This window comes from Miniopterus schreibersii (genome assembly GCF_964146895.1).
Source record: "Miniopterus schreibersii genome assembly, chromosome: 15".
Classification (NCBI taxonomy): domain Eukaryota; kingdom Metazoa; phylum Chordata; class Mammalia; order Chiroptera; family Miniopteridae; genus Miniopterus; species Miniopterus schreibersii.
In genome coordinates this window covers 26268483-26293011 of record NC_138115.1, presented here as the reverse complement: position 1 = coordinate 26293011, position 24529 = coordinate 26268483, and the positions used below count along the sequence as shown (strand labels likewise).

General features: G+C 44.1%; 1 protein-coding gene across 1 annotated transcript in view; it reads left to right on the top strand.

The window, feature by feature from the left end:
• The window catches only part of CLSTN2 (calsyntenin 2), a 484330-nt gene that overhangs the window by 75864 nt on the left and 383937 nt on the right, over window positions 1-24529 (top strand). The gene's annotated exons all lie outside the window — the stretch shown is intronic.

The window sequence follows — 24529 nt, the reverse complement described above, 5'->3', positions numbered from 1 at the left end:
TCACCCATAAGAGATGTATTTCTTTGGAATTTAAGGCAGGAAGACCCCTTTTGAAGTCGAGTGATAGAACTCCCTGTGAGCCATTCTCCATTGTTAATACATTAGTTCAGATTAGAGTGTGGAGCCATTGAATGTTACATATGAGGTAATACTGTCCAACACACTCACTTCTGGGGAAAGAAGTACCAAGACCACAGTGGGAGTGCCAGGCAGGCAGAGGGTGGAGCTGGGCCCCAGACACAGCTCTTCTGTAGGGAAGTCCCTGAAGGAACTTGGCATGCCAGGCTATTTTGATCAATGAAAGTGGAAGATTCTGTTGGGAACTCTGCGTTCATTCCAGGGTGCAGTAATCAGTAGGAGGCGGTGAGAATTGGGAGTAGCCTGAGGCTGGGGAGCAGCCTGGATGCCCGAGAGTACTATGAAGGAGATGAGAGAAGCAGAGGTGCTGGAGGCCCAGAGAGGGTGGGGCTGTGGGCAAGCACGGGTGTCCTAAGATTGAAATAGATGCTAGGAGACATGGGATGTCAGGAGGTGAGGGAATTAGATAAGGGTATTTGGTAAGGGCTCTACTTGGTTCAGCCCGGAGGACATGGGGAGTGGTGAGGGGCTTAAGCAGGGGAATGACATCATTGTGGACACATCAGAAGGACATGCTGTGTTGCTGTGTGCAGAATGGGTTGGAAGTTGCAGTTGCAAGTAGGTGTTATCTGACAGTGCCCTCTCTATAAATAAGGCAAATGCTGGTATGATTTGTAGAACATGAAACAACTGTATTGTTAATGTGATGCCTGGCTGGCCCCATGGGAGCTAAGCCTTGTGTCTGTCCAGTCAGGTCCAGAAGTGGACCTTCTGAAAAAGATGTATGAAATGAAGAGCCCCCTCCCTGCCGCGTGAGCTCTTCCTGGGTTTGATGCCCTCAAGATCCACCCTGTCCCCTCAGTATAGGAAAGGGGCTGGGTGGGTGGGATGAGGAAAGTGATGCAGAATTGGGAGGAAAGCCTTCAGCCTTCCATAGTCACCTCTGACCTTCACTGGGAGATGGCCCTTAGCCACCACCACTCACCAAAGATCAATGTGTCAGTGAGCAGGCACAGGATTTCACAGATCTTACCCTGCTTGGGGACGGGGAACCAGGCCCAGGACAGCAAGAGGAGAGATTGTTCTGCAGGTAGGAGTCACTTTCAAGATGGAAAACTTTACAGAAGGTTGCTGGTGCTGCAGTCCAGGTGTGTGTTGCTGGTGGCAGGAAATTGGGGGGCAGGAAATTGGTTCCCAAGAAGAACTTCAGGTTGTGCCAACCATCACTGGAAGAAATGCACAATCTCAGAACATGTCTCCCTTGAAGAACCACTAGTTTGTGAGATGAATTTCTGCTGACTGTGAAATGTCTCTTATTCAAACAATATTTATTGGATGCCCACTGTGTGCCAGCTCTGCTGGGCATTGAGGATTCACTGGTGTCTGTGACAGACCCACCTGGCCTTTCTGTAGTAACTGAACAGTTGGAGAGATGAGGAGTAAACAAACCCCACAGAAGTGATTTAATTATCATGATGGAGAAGCCCAGGGCCTCATTATTTGTGAGTCTGTTTCTTCCTCAGTTATGGCCAAAGCAGGGAGTCAGGAGATGGTGATGAAACCAGGGAGAACTCCTCTCCACCTGAGAACTGTGCTGGCTCTTGTCCTCAGCTTCTTCACTTGGGACTTGTTCTGTTTCTGAAATGCAAACCCATTGAAGAGAACAAGTAGAAATTTCTCAAGCTGAGACAGTTTTTCTTGAGTCTTGAAGAAAAATGGCTGTTTGGCCCTGGAAAAACCAGCCCTTGGTTTCTCTGAGCCTATTTCCCTATTTATGAAACAGGGAGCAGGCTGGATTTACCTTCCAATTTTGGGGCACCTAATGCCCCCATCCCCTTCACAGGGTCCTGGACCTACATCAGGGACCTCTGCACAGAACAGCTCTGCAGAGCATGGCTCCCTGTACCCATTGTGCTGACCCTGTCTTTCTGGGGCAGAGAAGCCTACTGGTACAGCATTCAGTGCTGTGAGCCCAATCTGCTACCTTGGGAGGTGTTCAAGCCAGCACCAGGAGCCTTTGTGGTTTCTGAGGGTCCCTGGGGATCTCTGAACAGACTCTTTGTTTACCAGGTGGATCTCCCTGGACACTATGTCTCGCTGCTACCCCCTCTGCTTCCTTCCTTTCAGGTGGCTTCTTGACAGAAGTCTGGTCTCAAGGAAGAAGAGTTCAGGCTGGGAGCTCCCTGAGTCTGGGTATGGCCTCCTGGCACCAGACCTGGGGTTCTGAGCCCTGCTCCAGGCCTCAATGCCACCTTCCTCCTCAACTCACAGCAGCAGGAGGGTCCTGTGGGAGAATATGGTTGTTTGGAGACAGTCAACAGGAGGTTAATTGCTGAGCTTCTGAAGCCAGTCTTCTTGGTTTGAATTCCATCTCTGCTCACTGTATAGTAAGTATAGCCAATCTGGGTCTCAGTTTCCTCATCTGCAGAATGGGGATAAATATTGATAGCTGATTTGTACAAGGTGAGGATTCAATGCAGGAACATATGTAAAGCCCTTACCATACTTCTGATGTATCATTAGCACTGAGGAAATGCCAGCTACTTTGTGGTCATTACTAGTGAGATGTTATAAAGTCTGAGCATGGAGGTAGGAGAGTTCCACAGTGCAGGCATCTTATGGCACACAGGGCCTCCTGCCATGGTTCTCACAGTTTGTCTTCTCCTATCCGCCCCTCAAACAGTGGGCAGCCTGGGGAGTATACAGCCTTCCCCCAGGGAGACCTAGAGTAAGCCACAGGCAGCGCCTACCTCAGCTGGGTGCCTCTTTTCCTGTGAAGTGAGGTGTTTTTCTCCTGCAGATCACTGAGAGTGTTAAATGAGTTTTCTGTAGCTCCCTGGGCAGTCTGAGTTGAGGGTTGGTCACTAGCAGATACCCTGTGGCTCAGAATGCAGGCTGGAGCTCTGTGTGATGGCTTCTTGTGAGTCCAGGACTGCCCCTTTTGTGTCTTCTGGTGGTCCTTTGAGTGAAAGAGACATGAGCATTGAATGTAGAGATGTACAGACCCAAATCTCAGCCCTGGAGCCTCAAGGCAGTCACTTGGGCTTTCTGAGCTCTGTTTTGTCATCTATAAAATGGGGATGGTAATTCTTATCTTGCAAGATTGTTTTTGCAGACTCAAGATACTGCATGTAAAGCACCTGGCACATATTACTGCTCAACAAACAGCAGTTGCTGCTATTTTGTTAAATGAGTATATACCCAATGCCAGGGATTTGACCCTTTCAAGTAAACCTTAGTGATCACTTACAAAATTATTGGAACCAGACTAAGAATTTTAGATTTGGAAGAAACCATGCCAACTTCTTCCATTTGGCAGATGAGAAATTGAGGCCCAAAGGAGGGTTGGTAACTTGTCTAGGGTCTCCCAAGTCAGGAACCTTGCTGTTTCTCAAACCCTTTCCCTTCAGCTCCCTATTATTTGTTTGTAAACAAGAACTTTGAAAGTAACCACATTTCCCCCTCCCCAAGTGGTTTTGTTTCTGTTTACTATCTTGGGTACATTAGAAATTTGCTCAGCAAAATTTTATTTATGTGTATGGTCACCTAAACCGAAGAAATGTAATCTAGTGGTAGGCCTTAAAATACACCCACAAAAATGGTGGGTATACAGAAAGGCAATTTGCTTTTATCCAGGTGTTTGCGTTGTACAAGCAGAGGTCTAGAGACTCTGAGTTGGCTCCTGACTCTGCGACTTGTCCAGCTGTGTGACATCATCCTGTAGAACCTGACCTGAGATAGAAACTAACAAACAAACAACACGACCATACAGTGTTTTTGTAACTGTTAATATTACAAATGGCTGTTTCTAATCTCCACTGCCCCCAATGATGTTCTTGTTGCTAGGGTTGAGAGATGATGAGAAGAAAGTAAGCTGCTCTTCATGAGCAAAGCAGCAAGCGGAGGGAGAGATGAGGCAGCTGATGGCAGGAGACGTGTCCAAGGAAGATTTAAAAGGTGTTTTTAGTGGGATGTATGATGTCTTCCCCAAAATCTTCAATAATTTCTGTTTTTCTGGGTTTACTACGGGAGGTTAGGTTTGCTTTATCGGGATAAGGGCAGAGTTGAGTCCTGCTGCACAAAGTGCTTGGCATGGGCACGGAAGCAGCTTACTGGGTCATGTGCAGAAATGACGGATGGCCCTGGGGCTGGGTAATCCTGGGAACAGAGGAAGTACCTTGTAGGTGGAGTTATGCTGCATCGAGGACTCTGGCAGCTGCTGATAATAGTGAAGGGGATCCCTTCCCTCTCCTTGCAGGTGGTGGCCCAGTCCTGCTAGGTCCTAGAGGTGGAAGTGAATGGAGGTGTTTGCTCTCCAGCATCTCCCTTCATCCCCTGCTTTCCCCGAGTAGGATGGGAGGAAATTAAGTTCCTAACCCCACTGACAAAGTATTGATGAGTTCTCCTGGATGAATTCATGCCTTAGCACGTCAGTATTCTTGACATGAGGATATATTGCTGTGGAAAATATTGGAGTGGGGAACTATTAAAGTGTTTTCTGAAGTGAGGACATGGATCGCAGATTTATAGGGAAGGGTTGTTTGCTTTTTGTTGGGGGGGAAAGTGCCGAGAGCATGAAAGTTGACTATGCCCAGTGTCTTTTCCAGACAAAAATGATATTTCAGTAGGTAAAATAAATAGTATATAGACCTGCTTGCAGATACATCACTGTGCCCTTTATGTACTGTGTGGGGTATGTATGTGGTAAATGTGTCCCAAGGCTCAGAAAGCAAATAGACTAAATGGACAAAAAATTTTGCCTTCCCATAAAGAGCCATTTTTTTCTCTGCTTCCTCTCTCCATCACAGAATGCTGTGAGGTTTGAGAAATTAAACTGCCACTTGTTTCTTGTTGGACTGGTCACAGGAACAAGAGGGAGGTAGCCAGAGTCTAGTCCTCAGAAGTTTTAGCCCCTCAGGGCCCTCAGCCCCAACGGCAAGGTGACACTCTAAGCTTGGATGGGCTGAGTATGAGACCTACTCTATCCCCAAGGCCCTCCATTCTCTGTTAGCTCACTGTTCCCAGGCAGGAAAAATTGAGGTTTAAAAGCTGGCTCCTCATTATACAGATGGGTGCAAGGGGCCCATTGAAGAGACAGGAGAACCCCCATCTCAGAGGCCTCCTCACTCCACACTGCCCATGCCTGGGGTGCCACCTTTCTTTCCAGCTGAGGGCCAAGGTTCCTGAGCCAGAGGTGTGAGAGTGACCTTGGGAGCTCCATTATGCAGCACTGTGGGTGATAGCCTTCCCCCCACTGAATGGAGCTCCAGGAATTAGCACTGATGGAATCACAGATTAGATTCCATGGTGAGACTTGCCCTTCAGCTGCCCATTTTGGTATAACTTTGAAAAACAAGTTGTCAGCCTCAGGGCTTTGTCAGAGCCAAACTGACCCAGCTGGCAGGTGGAAGGGCAGGAAAAATAGCTGTGCCTTTAACTCCGTAGTGGGTTGACTAGTGTGTTACCCAATTCATGTTCACTCAGAACCTCAGAAGGTGGCCTTATAGAAATAGAGTCTTTGCAGATGGGAGTAGTTAAGATGAGGTTGTACTGGATGACAGTGGATCCTAAGTCCAAAGACTAGTGTCTTTAATGATGAGAGGACACAGAGACACAGGCGAGGAGGCCACATGAAGGCAGAGGCAAGGAACTCCAAGAAACACGAGGAATCCCAGAGGCTGGATGAGGCAAGGAAGGACCCGTCCCTAGTGCCTTCAGTGGGAACATGGAGCTGACAACACCTTGAATTTGGACTCTTGGACTCCAAAACCATGAGAGAATAAGTATCTGTTATTTTAAGCCACCCAATGTGTGGTGATTTGTTATTGCCACCCTTGGAATCTAAATAGGCAGAAAGGGGTTTCTGGGTGTGCTTTTTTGAGGAGGACAGATGGGTGTGGGAAATTTGGGCCTGGAGAATACCCATATGTAAAAAATACACAATACAAAACTCAGAGATGAGAAATGCTATAGTGCAGATGTGTAAAATTTATAAATTTTACAATGAAATTTTCTCCAAAGGTTTGGAGTATTTTCATTCTTGCTATGAGATCATTGTAGTTTGCTCCTTTTAGGGTTCCTCCTTATTTCTGTTCCCCATTTGCTGATCCCTCTGCATCACCTGGTTAGTCTAACACAGAGACCTCCACAGACCCAAGTAGGAGACATCAACAAATTTCAAAATTGCCAGAATAAAGCGGATGGCTCATAAAGTTAACAAAGGCTGACTTCAGAGAAACCAAAGCTACTTCTGAGTGGTCACAGCTTCAGCTGGCTCTCTTAGCATTTCACCTTAGGCCCGTCTTTTCTGTTTTTTCTTTGGTGATAAAGCACACTGCCCGCCACTGCATTTGGAAGCACCTACAATGTTCAGGAGCTGTGTGCTGGCAAAGACAGCAGAGCAGGGGAGCAGCAAGACATGGAGAAGAAGTTGCCATTTCCTGTCTGGAGGGCTTGCTAAGTGTCAGGCACCATGCTAGCTGCTTCACGTACCCCATGTCACATAATTCTCATGTGAGACACATAATATACCCATTACAGAGATGGAAATGAAGTTAGGTAACTTCTTCAATGTTATACCTCTGGTAAGAGGTAGAATACCCAGGATGGCTGTACTCAGAGCCTCTGCTTTCCCTGATACTAACTCTAGAAGTGGGTATACGCTGAGCTGTATTATTGGGACGCTGGGGTGTGGCTGGCAGGAGGGTTTGAGGTTCACATTTGCAGCCTCCATTTCCCCGGTCTTCTAATGAGTCTAGGAGGCCTACTCTCACTAGACTCACACATTGGGCCAAAGGGACTGGGGAGAACTTGTCCCCCACATTCTCCAGTTGAGGAAACAGTCCCGGGGTGGGGAGGACACAGGGCCAGTCATTTACCTGACACTCAGTGCTCTTCCCACACCCCTCTTCAGTCCTTTAATAAGAAAAATGGTACCATCGCCTCAGTGGAGATAATTTAACTGAAATCGAAATGCCTTAATTTTGCAATTGTTAATTAAAAAATGCACGCCCAATAACATTTTCACTAAGTACCCCAAATGGCAAATAAATTGCATCTTCCGCCTTGAATTCTCTTCGGTGGGACACGTTATTAAAGCCAGAAACAGCATAATGGCCCTGCAGCATAAATTAGGCTGAGGGAAAAGGGGAGCCCTAGATGAATGAGCATGTTTTCTTACTTTTCAGGCCGGCCCACTGTGGAGGGGCTGTTGGCTCTGACGCTACCTCTTCTTGCTTTGGTTCATCTTGGAAAATCTCAAAAGTGCCATGTCAAAAGGCTAGAACGTCCTTCTGCCAAAGACCTCAAGGAACATGCTTAATGTTTTTAAAGGGCCTCAGATAAATCCAATAAAGGACTGGCAGTCCTAGGAAGCCAACGTGGGCTCCTGTTTTGCTTCTGTTTGGTTATGCTATAAGTCAAACTGTTTTACATGTGGCACATGGAGAGAAGACATTCTTGGACCGTGAAAGATGTGAAGAGCTTTGTTTAGTCATTCTTGATTCTTTGTTAAGGAACCATAATTCTCAAGTGGCGAGGGAAAGATAGCCACTGCCTCCCTGGGTGGTTAGGCGTTGGCTGCCTAGGTCATGGTGACCACTTGGAAAGGTCCCTGGGAGGCACTCCTCACTCCCTGAACTCTTGCTGTCCAAATCTGGGAGATTAATAGTTTGGATAAACATTTTGAGATAGGGTGGGTGTTCCTTGCTATCCAAACTCTTGCTGCTTTGCTATTCCACTTTCAGGAGCTAAAAAGGTTCAGATGACTAAGTATTCTTCTGTACCTGGGAGAAGAATCCACGTCCTTTTCATCCAACTGTTTAGATTTGAATATCCCCGGTCTTCTAATGAGTCTAGGAGGTCTAGGAGGGATTTTGTAGTTTCCTTGTTCCAGGCATTTCTGGACAACAAGGGCAGCATACGTGAGTTAGAATTTGGTATAATGGAGACAAAACAGACTCAGAAGGTGTTTTTTAGAGTGAGGTCCCTGCTGCTACAACTGTATGGGGTAGTGCTGTCCACAGTTGGCTCTGGGACAAAATCAGGTGGCTGGCAGCTTGCATAACCTGAGGTGAGATGAGAAAGATTCCTATGTCTTCAAGCAACTGTGCTGAGCCTGAACTAATCTGTCCAAAGTCAAAGCTAGGATTTCAACCAGGCAGCCTGGCTGTAGAATCTGAGCCTTCAGCCACCGCACAACTGACGGTGACCTTGGGAAAGTTCCTCCTCTTTCTGGACCTCAGGAGCCCTCTTTAAAATGGGGAAGTTAGACCCCAGGATTCCCAAACCTGTCACCAGTCCTAGCACTCTGTAGCACTTGGAATATTGCAATATGCTGTTCTGTACCCAGAGCAAGTACAAGTAGAGGTGGGAGGGGCCCATTGACCTTCTTCCTTCCTCCCCTCTACCCAGACTAAAGGAGAGTGCTGCCTCTGAACATATTGCATAGAGCTTGTCATGAAAATTATGTCTGTGCAAAATGAACAGGCTTGCTGGAGGGAACAAGCCCATAAATTTATTCACAGGGACAAATTAACTTGTTAAAAATATATTTCATATGCAGTCTTTTTATGAGTCTTCTGATTTTTATTCGTATTCTTTTGCTCTGTCTTTGCTCCCACCAAGCCTAAGTTCTAGGGCCAGTGAATACTGTTGCTGGGTGGTCTGAAGCTGGTACAGGACTGCAGAGTGTGTGCAAGACTTCCTGCTTCCTGCCGGCGGGGCCTCAGGCATGGTACACAGGCTGCAGTGGTCCAGGAACCAGGATACCTCGCCTCCAGTCCCATATTCACCATTTCCATCTACATGACCTTGGTCAAGTCACTTGGTCTCACTGCCCCTCAAGTTCCCCATTTACCAAATGGTAGTCTAGGGTAACAAAATACATCTCTGGGTTTATTTGTGAAAAACGTATTGAGCAAAGTAGGGGGGTGAAGTACTGAGAGATGGGAGAGGCAGATTGACCCTTGGGTTAGACCAAGGACATTGGAATCAGATGGGGTCACTTGAATTGGGCCACGCCAGTTTTTGGCCAGTAAGCCACAGTGAGTTCCATCACCTCTCTAAGCCTTGATTGTCTTATTTGTGTAATTGGAATAATGACCTTTAATTGAGAGAGCTGTTTCAATATTAAAAAAGAAATAGGAGGTCTGCTACATAATAGACAGTATATCAACTTTATAATATGCTCTGAAACCCATCTTGACAGAACTCTGATACTGCACAGGCCCCCTGTGCAGCCGGAAGGACATAGCATGGTGGCAGGGTCAACCTGACTGGATCAGGGGCCATGCAGGAATCAGTTTCTGTGCTCCCCAGACAATAGCTCCGCAATGATAGCAAACATTTTGATTGGGCATCTACCTTGTGCTACAGAGAAGGGCATTCTTCTTCTGCTGTACTTTTCTTAGGATGCCAGGCATGACATCTTTTTTTCCCAATCCAATGATGCATTTCTCTAACTTCCCCCTCCAGAAGCCATTGGCACATTTTAAAATATGTGCAGAACACCTGATAATTTAGTAAACACAAATATTGCTTATTATTCTGCAAGCCTCCTTCACTCAGTACCAATACCACTAATGACATGGGCCGCTGCCAGTTTAATGAACAAATTAGTAGACTAAGAAAAGAAGAGGGACAGAATATTCTTCAGGATTCCTGGGCTCTCAGGTGGGCCAAGAAATACATGAAATTGTGTTTTATGTCTGTGCAAAATTATCTTTTTTGTGTGTGGATGTGCACACCTTAATAAAATGATGGGTTTTACTGGGGAGGTGGCCCATCTCACTCTTCATATTCCCAAAAGGCTGAAGATCAAAAGGTCACAGCCCATTAATCTACTGATTCATCATTTTTTTTAGACAGGAGGAGTTTGAAATAATTTATTGTTTCATAATATATGGGGGAAAAAATCTCTCATTAGACCGTTAACAACTTGAAAGGGGGCAAATGTTTCAGACTTGATTATCAATGAATGTTTTCAGCTAATGCTGAGTAAATTTGCATTTTGTAAATGTGATCCAGTGTATATGACTCTATATTAGAAAGATTTCTAGACTGTAACAGAAGGCACAAAGCCAGAGCATGGGGGTTGACACTGACAATCCCAAGTCAACTCTCCGTTTGTTTTAAAGATAGTTATACAGTGCATAGAAATTAATAAGTAATTTTCTTGGTGACACCCTGAGGCAACTGAATAAGTGCTTAAATCCAGGTCTGTGCATTGTGGAAGGGAGCAAACAATTTTTATAGGAAATGTTATAGCAGTGGCTGAGGGGCAATGCTATGGGGAAGCATTTAATGGGAATTCTCATAATTCAGTCATTAACCTAGAACTGGGGTGTCACCATCCTGTCAGAGAATAGGAATAAAAGTTTCAGAAGCAACAGGAGTCTCGAATGCCAAATTGGAAGCAAAGTTTGCCTGTGCTGTTTCCTTGGCGATGATCCTCCTCTTGCCATGAGGCATTCAACACGGCTGGGCTTGGCTGCAGAGGGCTCGCGGCCTTTGGCGAGCCTGTCCTACCATCTCCTTAGCCTTTGGAGAGCCAAGAGAGTGAGAAGCAAGAAGGGCTCGCAGGGGAAATTTTTGGAGTTTGATATCCATTGATAATCAACTTTTCCCCTCCAACCGCTTCATTCAATAATTCATTTACTCTAAGTCAAATAAGACCTAGATTCAAATGTACTTTTCTCATCCATAATATGGGAATTGCAATGCCTATGTCACAGGGTGGTTGTTAAGAATATTACTGATGCAAAGCCCAAGATTCTTAGTGGGTGCACAGTGCAAGTTAGGACTGTAGGATTGTTATCCAGTTCTGGTCCTTGGGGTCACATTCTTGATCATCTTATGCCCCTAGTCGCCTTTATGAGAATTCCTGGCAACCTACCCTTACCTGGGTTAGGGATGTTGACATACCAAGGACATTGTTTCTGCCTAACTATACATATTGGAACTTTTCTGAAATAAACATTTTCCATATGGGTGTTTAAATTCTGTTCATCCAGGGTGCCAACCCCATGCCTATCAGCTAAGGAATTTTTACTGAGTCTCTGCATCTTTAGGAATTCTGTTTGGCCCCAAGAACATGAAAAAGGGCATCAAGATCCCAGTGCCACGTTATCAAGGGAAACACTAAGTAGGTAGCATTGGCCTATGAGTTGGAAGGTTTCCCCTTCCCCCATTAATCCTCTCTACCTCGAACCGCCCCCTAGGCCTTCCCCACACTATTGTCTGTGTCCAAGGGTTATGCATATATGCATGTAAGTTCTTTGGTTAATCTCTCCCCACCCACTCCCCCACCCCTGCCTTCCCCCTGAGATTTGTCAGTGTGTTCCATGCTTCTTTGTCTCTGGATCTATTTTGTTGATCAGGAACGTTTTTCTTCATTGTTCTGTAAGCTTTTTGTAAAGTATATAGAGCAATAGGAAATGGATGACTGCAGTAGCCTCCTAGAGGACCTTCCCTCCTATCCTGACCCCACTGTTCATTCTCAATACCTCGGACAGAAAGGTAGCAGGGAATTGTGGCAAGAGGATGACTTTGGAGCCAGGGTTTAAGTCCCGGCTCTCAAACTTATTAGCTGTAGGCACTGGAGTCTGTTATTTAACTTCCCTTTATCCCCATTGCTCCACTTAGGATAATAATAGTGCTTACCTCTTAGGGCTGTTTTGTGGATTAAGAGAATTCATGTAAATCCCAGAATGGTACCTGATTCATGGCAGTGCTGATGTTGGCAATTAGTAGTATTTTGTCAGTCGCCTGCCTAAAACACTTCATTGACCCAGGACTGAAAGTTTTATTTATTTATTTTTTATTGAATTTATTAGGGTGACATTGATTAATAACATTATATAAGTTTAAGGTGTACAATTCTATAATACCTCATCTGTATATTGCATTGTGTGTTCACCACCCCAAGTCAAGTCTCCTTCCATCCCCATTTATGCCTCCTATTCCCTCTTCTACCTCTCCCACTCCCCTTTTCCTCTGGTAATCACCATACTTTTGTCTGAGTCTATGAGGTTTTTTTTCCTTTGCTTAATCCCTTCACCTTTTCCACTCAGCCCCTAGCTGTCCTCCCCTCTGACAGCTGTCAGTCTGTTCTCTGAATCTATGAGTCTGTTTCTATTTTGTTTGTTAGTTTATTTTGTTCAGTAGATTCCACATACGAGTAAAATCATATGGTACTTGTCTTTCTTTGAGTGGCTTGTTTCACTTAGCATAATACTCTTCAGGTCCATTCATGCCGTGGCAAAAGGTAATATTTCCTTCTTTTTTACAGCTGAGTAGTATTCCATTGTGTGAATGTACCGCAGCTTTTTTATCCATTCACTTACTGATAGGCATTTGGGCTGCTTCCAGATCTTGGCTATTGTAGATAATGCTGCAGTGAACATAGATGTGCAAAAAGCAAGACATTTTTGTCACTCATCAGAATGTTTCTGACACTTAGCATGTTGTCATTGATTTTTACCTACATTTTGATTATGTTGATTTAGGGATGGGGCATATTTAATTTCTTGAACACAGTGCACACTGTTAGATATAACAAGCAATAATGCTTTTTTGATTAAAACATATGTGATAATTATAAAGAAGCACAAAATACAGAAATGTATAAAAAAAAAACACCTTACATAATCCCCACACCCTGAGATAATTACAGTTTGCATTTTGGAGTATATAATTTTAGTCTTTTCTCTTGTGTTGTAGGTACAACTATATTCATATAACAAATTGGAATCATACAGTACATGCAATTCAGCGGCATCCTTTTTCTAAAAACGAATACATGAAGAACATATTTTAACATTCTTAATTATTATTTTCAAACTTTAAAAAAACCTTTGACTCTGGAAAATTTCAAAAATATATGACAAAAATCATAACACCGTCATAAGCCTTTATGTACTTATTGCTCAGGTTTAGCACTGTTGATTCATCTGCCATTCTCTTGCCTGTCACTGAGGTATTTCTTGAAAAAAATTTTTTTTAAATGTATCTTTATTGATTTCAGAGAGAGAGAGGGAGAGGGAGCGAGAGAGAGAGAAACGTCAATGATGAGTCATTGATCAGCTACCTGCTGCACACCCCCTACTGGGGATCAAGCCCAAAACCCCAGCATGTGCCCTGACTGGGAATCAAACCCCAACCTCCTGGATCCTAGGTCAGTGCTGAACCGCTGAGCCATGCTGGTAGGGCACCACTGAGGTATTTCAAACCAACTGTTAGCCATCATATCATTTCCTCAATGCATATGTGAGCCTGGATTTCTAAAAGATAAGTTCTTATTTTATTAGTACCTGTGTCATTAATACTAACAATATTAAAAAGCATGCTGAACTATTTTGAAACAGATTAAAGTTTTCAATTGGTTTTATAGTTATGCATGACATTCCTATAGCTAATTTAGGTTTAGGGCCTGACTTAAAAACACTGTTGGTTTCCTTCCCCACAACAATGCCCTGTTGTTTTTCCACTGCCAACAGGTAGTTTGTGGGGCTGAAAACAACTCAAGGACAGGCATCTAAGCTCTGGGGGGAAGTTCTGTTTTATGTGCATAGATGTATATTTTATATATATGTATGTGTGTGTACATACATATAAAGTAAATGCATATATAAAGAATTTAACTTATTAAATAAGTATAAACACATGAATTAAATAATATCAACTAGATCAAAAGACAAAGGTAACAAGTTCTAAGTATAAAAAATGTTGCACTATGCCTAAGTTATTTTGAGTTAAATTGGAGCTTTCTTTTCCTTATTTTAATCTGTTTTAAGAGATCAAATCTCTAATATTATTATTTTGTACAATAAAATTCATTGTTCCTCTCCTCTAAGCAGAGATTGTACCAGATGAGCTTACATAGTGTATAATACTGCTTCCTCAGTTGCTAATGCTGCAGTGTTTTGAACTCACCTGGTCTGAGTCTCCCATGTCTTGTACATCAGCCATTTACTGTGGCTTGGCCTTCCTTTCCTCATCTGCTTTGGTGGCTTTTTTAAGCAGTGGCACTCCTGCATGTAGCTGAGGCAATCCTTACCCTGAAATAGACTGTGCTGCTCAACTCATGTGCTCACTAGCTCCTCTTTGCCATTTATCATAGAAACACCTCACAAAAGTTTAAGTCAACACTCTTGGATAGCTAATGTGCAAACAAAGAAATAATCTGAATCTTTTCAGGAGCCAGGCTATGCATTGCATAGGTTAAATATGGTGAGATTATTTAACAGAACTGTTACAAGGTGTGTGATATACAGGAGCAGATCTCCGCCCCGGTATCATTCTTAGGGGCTGTTTCTGTGCCTGGGAGGTGGAAAGAGGACTGCCAATGACTAATGTGCCCACATGTGCACATGTTAGTATTCCTCAGCAAGCAACCTGATCCTACGTTATCCACATTTTGCTGGGGGTCTGAATGTTTTACTCAGCACTGGTAGCTTTTCCCATTGGTGAAAAGAAAGTTCTAGTGGCAAGCAATTTGAAGAAATTCAAGAAAATGGAACCTTTCTTTGGTAACGTGCTTTTACTTCTATTTAGTTTGAACCCAGTGGCAAAAGAAAAAGAATGAAACCTTGACTTGGAGGCTGTTGATAATGCAGGTTGTGTGACAATCCAGTTGAAAGGAAGAGAGTATTTTTTATGATTACGTGGTGGAATGTGCTGGATCTGGCTGTTAGAAGGCCCAGCAGTGAATCTGTCATGTTTAGCATGATGGGGGGATGAGGAAAGAAAATGGGACTTTGACATCCAAACTCCTATTGCTGATGGCAGTGAAAAATGAAGGAAATAAGCTCCCACCAAACCAGGCGGCCCAAGTGGGGAAGGGGCACCGCAATAAAGATTGGAGAATACCTTCCATCAGAGCTTCTGGGAGCTCTCCATACAGTATATTGCCCCTTCCATTTATCATGTTAAGTCTAGAGAGAAGTGGAGAGATGTACCTGCTTATTTTAATCATCTTGAGATATACAAGCTGAGAGTGTGACTTTAATTAACTGACTCGAAGCAAGTTTATTTAGAGTTGCTTCCCAACTGTCTATGAGAGTTACATGGCCACATACAGCTAGCTCATGGCTAAGATAGCCGTCTACTCTGCACAAGTGACTGTTTGGTTCACAGACACGGGGTGCTTACATTCCAGAGACCAGAGGGGTCAGCAGAAGAGGCTTCTAGGCAGGCCCTCTTCTTTCCATGTCCAGGAAGTTAGGAGCCAACAAGATAACTCAGTTCCACCTTAGAAAGATCTTTAAAGAGGACAGTCTCAGAAGAAAGGCAGTTTTCTCTTTAAACATGGAGGGGACGTAGATGGTGCAGGAGGAAAGATGGGAAGCTGGGTCTTTGTGGAGGTTTTAGCATTTGAGGCTCATGGCTCTTCATGCCCCAACCTATCGCTATAGAGTCACCTCCTTTCAACACTTACATCCTGCACAAATTCCTCCCAGAGCCTCTGCTCCTCTTGCTTCCAAGCTTTTGCACATGTTTTCTCTTCTGCCTGAAGGCATTTCCCCACCTTCTGGACCTGACCATTTCCTTTGAAGTTTTTAAGGCATATCTGTGTTACTTTAGATCATCAGTGTTATTGCTTCTCAGCTTACCCTGCAAGAACCTGCACAGAGGCAGGGCCTTGTCTGTCTGGATTTCCACTGTGTATGCAGCATCCCTAGCAAAAGCTTATGTCGAGTGGGTGAGATAAACCTTTGCTATGGCAGGGTTAGGGGGCTAACCTGCCCTTGGTCATGATCCCACTCTCCTCCTTCATTCAAACCCCAGCTCTGAGTCTTTATTTTTTATATATAACAGTTTTATTGAAATAGAATTCACATACCATAGAATTCACCCATTGAAAGAGTATCATGCGATGATTTTTAATATATTCACAGAGTTGTGCAACCATTACTACAATCAATTTTAGAACATTTTAGAATTTTAGAACATTTAGAACACTAACAAAACCTCATGCACATTAACAGTCAATACATAATTAAGTTCATTTGATTCATTATGCCTTTGAAACCAAAAATAAACCTGTACCCATTAGCAGTCTTGCCCCTGCCTGCACTCCTGTACCCCACCTCTGTCACAGCCCCTGGCAGTAATTAATCTATTTTCCATCTCTATGGGTTTGCTCATTCTAGCCACTTTGTAAAAAATGGGCTCATACAATATGTGTGGCCTTTTGTAACTGGAATTTTTGACATAGCATAATGTTTTTAAGGTTCATCTATGTTGTACCATGTATCAGTACTTCATTCCTTTTAATTGTAACATTCTATTATATGGATTTATCACATTTTATTTATCAATCATCAGTTGATGGATGCCAGCCCTGATTCTTAAGGACAGTTCTGGTATCACCTCCTCCAAGAGGGCTTTCTTAGCTCACCTCTGTTACAGAATTGGGAAAATTTCCATTCCCTGTCGATCATTCAGATATGACACTGTGAGGACAGGGCCATGCCTTTCATTAATGCATCCCTGCAATTTGGCAACTGGCCTAGCTTGGTGCTGTCCGCTTTCAGCTGTTCCTTCTGAGTGATTTTTGTATATCTGCATACCATCTGTGTCATCATTTACGTTGAAAGATTTATAAAATAAAGGAAAAAACAAGAGTATTTAGGAAACATCTATGTTGCTTCCATCCAGATTGCTAACATAGTATTATATTTCCTTTGAGTCACTTTCTCTCTCTTAAGAAAAAATGAAATTTGAAAATTTTCATAATTTATGTTCCCTTTGGTCGTCAGTCTAAGCTACATTCCCTCTTATCCCATTGTCCGTGGGAAACACTATTCTTCTACTCAATTTTTGTAAGTCTTTCCAAATACATATATGTAGTCATGAAAAGTATCAGTCGTAGTATTTTGGGCATATTTTAAGTTCTCCTTACATGATGCCACAAAATACGTACTGTTCTGCAATGTTCTTTTCATTCAGCGATGTGTCTTAACCATTTCTCCATGTTAATATATGTAAAAATCTAGTTCATTTTTTCTAACTACCATATAATATCCCACCTGTGCTTTTTATTTATATAATATTTTCTTCTAACTCACTTTTTATGTAAATTAATTTAAGAAGTAAACTTATGTTACCACTATAAATCAGAAATCATTACTTGCCTTAAATAATGATGCAAGAAAATAAATAAATGTGTAGCTATTAAAATTAAAGTATAAAGTGTAAAAAATTGACCAGAAGGATATTGTTCCCATGGTGACTGAGAGAAGAAAGGAGAAGGGAATGTGGCTAAGGAGCATGATCTAAAGGGACATAAATTTATCTAAGATATTGTCATTATTTATTTAAATGGAAAACTGATATTTCTTGCCTTAAGTATTGACATAAAGAAATTAAAAAATGCATGGCTGTTAAAATTAAAACAACCCTCTCTGTTGTCAGCGTGCATACCACAATTGTACATGGAACATACTTTTGCAAATACATCTTAGTTCATATTTAAATGACTGAATAAATATAAGATTTAAAGCTCTGTTGTAGAATTTCAGGCATCAATACAACAACCTAATGGTGAGCTATGGTGAGACTGAAGGCTTTCCTCATATCCTGCCTACATACAGGATGACCCTCAGACTTAGATAGCCAACAGAAGTGAGCTGCCCCCTTCCATGTTGGGTCTTGCACACTGGCTCCATCCCATGGGAGAGGTATATGCCAGCTGAAACTGGAGTTTGAGCCTGGGAAATACTCAAAGGGACCTGGCAGTGTGAGGAGCAGGGAGTCAACTCTAACCAAGACATGGAAGGTGTCTCCACCGAAAACACAGTGACCAGCATGCCCTGCAGAGGGCCAGCTCCAAAAAGGAATAAATTGCCTTCAACTCTCACCCCCTCCTCGTGGCCTCTGACTGACTTCTTTGTCTTCCTGAAGCCAGTTACCTAGGAAATCCTGGGATTTAACAGTAAAATCAAGAAAACCATCTTTTATGGCAAGTTTTCTAATCCTGAGTATATAAAATCGATGTGTGAGAAACAGTTTTGGCCTTCCTTCTTCACCAATTATAATCTCCAGATTAGAAATATTATTTACAGAATGAGGGAACAGACCAAACAGTTATTAAATGCTTATTAGGGGCTACACATTTTAACTCTGCTTCATTATTTCAACTTCTCATCCTCTCTGAGGAGGTTGTTACGTCCCTTCAGAGGAGGGTGTTGAGTGCAGGGAGGCCAGGTGAAGGGGCCAGGGTTTGCAGTTAGAAGGTGCTGGAGCTGGGTAGAGGTCTGTCTGGCTCCAAAACTTCCTGTTGATTGTATTGCTGTAAGAGAAGCACAGTGGGTTCACAGTGGCTGGACAGAAACTTAACAGAGTCATGAGAGGAAGAGGTGGGCTGTGTTCCAGCACAAAGGCTCAAGATAGTGTGACTCCAGTGATCTCTTGAAAGGTGACCCCACTTGAGCTGCCTCACTTGGCATTCTCCAGGCTAATCATTCTTAACTGTGGTTCCATCACTTCCAAAAGCTGTGTTATGTACCAAATCTTGTACTAAATCTATAGGCTCAGCTGGCAGGAGGGAGCAGGCAGAGTGAAGATAAATAGCAGCATTATGATTTCTTCGTGAAAGAAAGTGGAGTCCAGTGGGAAGGAACACAGGCAGAAGAGTAAACAGACTTGGGGGACACAATTGGGCTTTGATTTAGGGTCTGCAGTCAGGCAACCTGCCCATTGTTGGACCCTTACAGTATCTTCTTTTATCTTTACCAAAAACATGTGAGCTTGCTATTCCCCTCGTGTCCTCCAGACTCATTCTCCACATTCTATATTCTGTTCTGTGCCCTGGGAGGCTGAGCTCTGTAGATTGCTTCACCCAAGCTCCTTGCCCTCTTGCTGAATTTGACCAAAAGGAGGCCCCTGGGTTAGGCATCAGGAGAAGGTCACACTTTTTTTTTTTTTTTTTTTAATTGATTGATTTTTAGAGAGGGAAGAAGGGAGGGAGAGAGGGGAGAAAGAGAGAGAGAGAAAAACACATCAATTTGTTGTTCCACTTATTTATGCATTTATTGATTGCTTCTTGTATATGCCCTGACCAGGGGTCGGACCCACAACCTTGCATATTAAGGTGACAATCTAACTGAGCTAGCCGGCCAGAGTAGGAGAAGGTTACTCTTAACTTACCCAGGCCTCCATGTCCCCACTGGTAAAATGGGTGTAATAAAAGCCCCTATCTCAGAGTTTTGAGGGTTAAATGAGATCATCTGTATGAGCTTTTAGCACATGCCTAACACACAGTAAAGTCTCAACCTGTCCTTATTTTCTCCACCTTATGCTAGATGACCTTGGATGAGTCAGCAAAGCTCTCTGAGTCTCTGTTTCTCACGTGTGAACGGATGCTAACAACACTCACTAGGCCTGCTGTGTAGGTTAAGCAGGGGACCCAGAGACCCACTTGGAAGGATTAACTGAGGAGAATAAAGGAAAAGACTATTTACTAGATTGAACCACATAAAATTGCTAGTGATTTGGCCACTTTTGACCTACAAACAACAGTTTCATATGGTTTAAAAGTATGGGCAATGTTAAAGGGACAGCAATAATGGATAGTGAAGCACCCAGGGCTAGATACATGGAAGTTATTAGCAACCCCAGGAGAGAGGGAAGGGGCGAGAGCAGTTACCAAGAGTGGTTCCTGGGCTGTAGAAAAGAGGCTATGACTGTAGAAGAGAGGTTGGCCTGCAGGAGCTGTGATCCCTTCTGTAGGAGTGTGGGACTATGCTGGGACCAATGGAGAGGGACCCAGAGGAACAATTACCCCAGCCTCTAACTCCTTTGGCCCTTCAGTTTTCTCCTGGTGCCTGCCTGTTGTCAACCCTGCCAGACAAGAGAGCAAGGGAGCTTGGATGAAGCAGTCTGTAGGTATCAGCCTCCCGCACATGGGAGAGAGAGAGAGAGACAATGGGCCTGGAGGGGACTCCTCAGCTCCTGTGCTTTGGTTCAGAGGAGAGGAGGTGTTCTAAGGGCCCAACACTGGACCTGGTCTGAGTGCCAGCTTCCTTGTCATCCATATTGTTATTATTGCTGAGGGTTTGAACACCAAGTCAGTGTCAACAGGGATGCAAAAGTTTAGTAACATCAAAGAAATAAACACAGCATGACAAAACCCCACAGAGGACACCTTCTGAGACTGTCCTGAATTTCACTCAGCTTCTTGAGTTTTCTGCTGGTACCTGAGGCTGGCACGCCCACTCCCTGTCCCCTGCTTTCCCTCCAGGCCTCCTTCAGCTCCAAGGGAACGGGAAACACGGCCTCTGATGCCTGTTCAAAGCGAAGGCCTGGATGATGGTGAGAATAGCTTCAAGGTCTTTGGTAGAACAGAGGTTTAAATGGCAAATTGCTCCAGGGAGAGCTGTTGGGAGAAGCCATCAATCTTGTGACATGTGCAATTTGCACAAGTTTGCAGACCGTCAGGACTTTTTCTGATGAATGAAAAACAATCAGACCTGACTGAAGTATCGTAGAATTTTATAAAGCCCCATTAAAATCAAAGATGAAAATCCTTCCTGCCTTAAGTCGGTTCTCGATCCATCTTTGGCTTGGCCACTGTGCATCTTCCTAAACGGCTCTCTCATCATTCATTCATACCCCACCTGCATGCTTGCTGGGCCCTGCAAGGAGAATTTATCCACACTCATGTTTCTCCATCTGTGGTCCAAGTCCTGCCTCTTTACTCCCTGTGAGCACTGTGTGATCATCTCCAGAGAATACTGCTTCTCCACCTGGCTAAATCTGGAATCACCTGGAAGGTTTCTAAAAAGTATCGAGGCCTGCGTCTCACCTCATTTACATTAGAGATGGTGATGTCACCGGTCTGGAATATGGCCTAGGTTCCAGGATTCTTGTAGAAACTCTCCAGTTGACTCTAGTATGCTCCCTTGCATGAAGGCGACTACTCTCAAGCCAGGGTAGTCTTGAACTGCATCAGAATCCCCTAGAGGGCTTAAAAACACAGACGGCTCGACCTCACCCTCAGAGTTGCTGGTACATCAAGTCTGAGGAAGGGCCTGAGAATTTGCATTTCTTTCAAATTCTCAGGCAATGTTGATGGTGCTTGTCTGGGGTCCACACTTCAAAAACACTGCCTTAGTGAAAATTGAGGGTTTAAATGATTTGCTTGAGGTAAAATACCTGTCTGTGGATGGAGAATTGAATTCTTTTTATCCCCTTTCAGGTCTACCTGGTTGAGCCTGTGCAGAGGGCCAATATTTTCTTCAAATATTTCTGGTATCAGATTATCACAGAGCCCAAACATTCCCCCTCCTCATTCTAGGCTTAGTCTTAGAGACATGTCTTTACCAGACTTGCCAAAACATAGGACTCCCTGGCAGGAAGGGTGAGCATTTATTTAAAGTACTTATTTCTAGCTAGTTGTATCTCCCACTACCATGAAGTGGGTTTAGAAACACCCCTAAGGTAATCATCGACCTCCCTGAGCTCATTTGAAGTGTAGCCCTTCCTGTCTCCTGCTTGGAAAACCCTTGGCATGGGCTCTGGAGGCCAAGAAACATGGGTTCCAATCACAGCTTATCAATTCATAGGCTGTGTGGCCTTGGGTATGTTACCTAACCTCTCTGAGCCCACTTTCTTTGGCAATCTCCCTCCTATACTATGAGGATTTGGGGAGGAGTAAATAGCATACCTTGGCTGTGGGCACAGCACATCTTTTTTCCCTCCCCTGTGCAGCACAGAATCAGGCAGTGTGTTAGGGACCAACACAGTTGCCATCAAGAAAACACAGCTAACCATGGGCTTGCAGGGGTGAGCACAGAACCATTCCATGGGTGGGACCGGCAATCAGTAAATCCACTTGGGCTCTCTGTCACTCCTGGGGGCAGGGAGGACATAGCAACCCCCCCACTCAATAGGCCAGCTCTCTCAGTCAGCAGCCCCGTGAGCCCTCGCTGTGCCCCTGTCATCCTCTGGGCTCTGGGTGTGAGGTAATTTCACGCCCTTGGCTCTCTGCACCCTGGTGATGGATGTGTGTAAGTGACCTTGGCTCCTCCAGTCACTGTCTGCACACATGATGATGTAATTGACTTTGTATACACTGTAAATTTTACTAGAGGAAAGCAATCTAGCTCCAATTCTGCATCTCTGGAGTTCCTGGATTGCATCTGAGGATAAACTAGCTGGTCAGGTAGGTGAGGACAGAGGTCAGGGCTATGGTAATTCTCTCACTAGCTTTCACTGGGTGTGAGAAACAAAGCTGTACAGCAAGACCGAAGAGTGTCAGACGCCTCCAGTGTGATGGTCAGGCTTAAGGGAAGGAATGTGTGCAGATGCCAGTGCAACAGCAACTCACAACAGGAGCTCAACAGAAAGGAGTCTAGATTTGTCTTTCTTGCTTGACTCTCTGTCTTCTGTCTTCCCCACTTGCCATCTCGCTCCTCTTTCTTCCCTTCCTCCCTTCATGGTTCAACTTCCATTCCTCCCTCTCTGAGCTGCAAGGCTTCTGGAAAACAGCTAGCTCACCTGCGTGAGCCTCAGTTTCTTCATCTATGAAATGGAATTAATAACACCTATCCCAGGGAGGTGTTACAGGCATGGAATGAGATGATCACTGTAAAGTACCTGACACATAGTCAGGACTTGGTGTGTGTGAGGAACCTTTCTCTCATTGAAACCTTCCTAGGGCGATCGAATGCCTCATCTGTAAACATTTATCTACTAATCGCCTACTCTGAGTGAGGTTTGGCCCTGACCCCAGTGGTCACAGCAGTCAGTCCTTAGCCAGTTCAGTCTGACTGGGAAATTCCAGCACACATAGACATTTCTCTGTCCTAGACACTGCGATGAGGGACTTGGGGCTGGTGGTGACCACTATTAGTTCATGGGATGGAGAGGCCCTTGGGGACCAATATGGTCAGGGAAGGCTTCCTTGAGGAGGTGAGGGTGAGCTGGCCTTTCACAATGGGCTGGGTCTGGGGAAAGTGAGCAGAGCAAGGAGGCCAGGCATTTACCAAGTGCCTTCCCTATGCCAATAACCTACATGGTCAATTTATTTACTCCTTACCTTAACCCAAGAAAAAGGGCAGGCTTTTCCATTCTTGATAGATGCTGAAACATCCTTGTGCCCTGAGGGCTTGGGTAAGGAATATAAGGTGTGTAAACCCAGGCCCACCTGGATAGTAAGTAGTAGGAATGACTTTCAAATCTTGATCTGTTTGATCCCACAGACTTCCCTGTAACCGCCTTTCATACCATTTACACACCCACCTACCCACTCTCTCTGCCAGATGTCCTTATGGTATCCTGGAGAGGAGACAAAAGCCCCACCTATTAACTAATAGACGAGGGTGTAGGTGGGCCTGTCTGTAGACAACCACCTCACAAGAGTCTGCATTGTGTGTGTGTTTTCTTCATGAACAGATTGATTAGCAGAGGTTGATCCTCTCCCCCTTGCAGTAAATGTTTGCTGACCACCATTAACTCCCCATGGAGGATGGCCCTGACTGGGGTGGGGAGTGGGAGAGGGCACTGAGGAAGAAAACTTAAAACCAATGTCACGAGAGGCACCACTCCTATTCCATCCCCCAGTGACAAAGCCAGCTCTCCTCACATGGGTAGCCGAGACTAGTTCACCCCAAATTTGATTTCCACCCAACTTTTCAGCAACACAGCTATTTGTGGGAAATGCCTGTAGGTGTGTGTATGCTGTTTCTGAAGTTGACAGAAAAATTGGCTTTGGATTTGTTGAAGGTTTTTCTGTTTTATTCATGTTGGGTTTTCCCTCTAGATAGGAAAGCAAGCTCAATGATGTGTAAAGCCTCCATTTTCATCTTTTTTTTTTTTTTTTTTTTGAGAATTTCATTCCATTTCATCACCTGCTGCTTCCTCTCTCAGGCTTTCCAGAGATGGATGGCAGCGTCCAGAGGCCATTTTCTTATTGCTTTTATCTATTTTGCTTAAACCCTGGCTCAGAAGGGCCTACCTTTCCCTTGAGGAGGCCCTGGATTTTCACCTGATTTTGAGCCACCATCACACAGCCAACAAGTTCTGTTTATCTTTCTAGATTGCAGCATTTAAGCAGGTCTTTGGAGGTAAAGCAGGGCTTTGGGAAAAAGCCTGGTGGAGGAAGAACTTAGATTTCAGAATCACAGTGTTTAAATCTCAGTTTTGCTACTTTCTATGGGTGAGACACTGGACAGGTTAACCAACCTCCTTAAGTCTTGATTTCTGTACGTACAACAAGGAAATAAAAATGCTCGCTCTCAGGGTTGTGGTGGAAGGTAGAAGAGGGACAAAACTAAAGCATCCAGCATGTAGTAGATGCTCAATAAATGATTCCTTTTTTTTTTTCCCATCCCCTTGAACAAGAGAACAAAACATGCTCTACTTTAGCATTAATCTTAGAAAGATGGTAACAAGTGGGAGGAAACATCTCGTTTTCAGCACTTAGTTAATCAGTTTCCCAGTCTACTCA